The sequence below is a fragment of the Halyomorpha halys genome, unplaced genomic scaffold (genome assembly GCF_000696795.3).
Source record: "Halyomorpha halys isolate HHAL.00 unplaced genomic scaffold, Hhal_1.1 Scaffold1324.1, whole genome shotgun sequence".
Taxonomy (NCBI): Eukaryota; Metazoa; Arthropoda; class Insecta; order Hemiptera; family Pentatomidae; genus Halyomorpha; species Halyomorpha halys.
Window position 1 is genome coordinate 194,658 of NW_027106083.1, and position 1,236 is coordinate 195,893.

Here is a 1,236-nt window from a genome sequence, read left to right on the forward strand (position 1 = left end):
AATAACAAATTGTAAATAAATACTTAGTTTCCTTATGTACTTTATATACTATTATATAACCTAATATACCACTCTTTATTATCCTATATAATTAATGGTAAGAACATTTTATAAATATAAAGGTATTTAATTGGTAAACTGGTAAACACACAAACAGCCTTTGGAAAGGAATCCAATTATAATAATAGTTTTTTAGGACACAATTTATAATCAATTAATTAATTTATTTTTTATTATCCTGGCATCCCAAGTAAATCTGCTACTAGTACATAGCAACTGATATTTCCTAAGCCAAATCAAAACTTAATTTATACCTGAATTAATCTTCATTCAGGATGATAATACTCCCCCTTACTACTACATATCTTTTATATCAAGTATGAGAGTGTATAATTTGACTATTATCATAACAACCATAGAAACACAAACTAGAAGACTTAATTGTGCTATGATATGACCATTTTAATCAGAATCGTGATGGCCATTTTGTAGGAAACGGAAAAAAATGTAATCTAAGATACAAACGGGATTTTAATAATAATTAATAATAATAATAAATATTTTACATCAGGCCCAGGTGGTGAAGTACAACTTAATTGAAGATAAGAGAATTGAAGATAACTTAATAATACATATTCATTGATGTTGGGATCCTCAGCGACAATAATATAAGAACCATTGTGGAGGAAAAACTAATATACCAGGAATTGGCGATAGAATTGAAAGAAATATACAAATTGGGAGGTTTTACCACTCCTCCATTCATAATATCTACCAATGGTCTCGTACCAAAATCAACTGTGGCAGGCCTGAATGGTTTGGGAGCTAAAACGTACCAGGAGATGCTCAACAATCAGTTCTCTTAGACACAGTGCGTATAATGCGAATCGGTAACTGCTGGACAACACAAACTTTTCAACGAGTGTGCAATGATTGTCGCCACGACTAGTGCAGTGGGAACAGACTGCATTATAGCCACATGAACAATCTGTAAATAGTCGTATATTTAGACCTAGTTTTTAAGATCATCAATTCAAGATCAACTCCTACTAGTGGCATGCCCCAATACCATTAAATATTACACAGATTAACTCAAATAAAGGCAATACTAATACACTACATTCATGTTTTAAAATGTAACAACGTAACAATGTAAAAACAAAACCCTACTACACAGAAACTGCTAAACACATAACTTTATTTCAAATAGTGGCTTTCAAAAAAAAATTATTATAT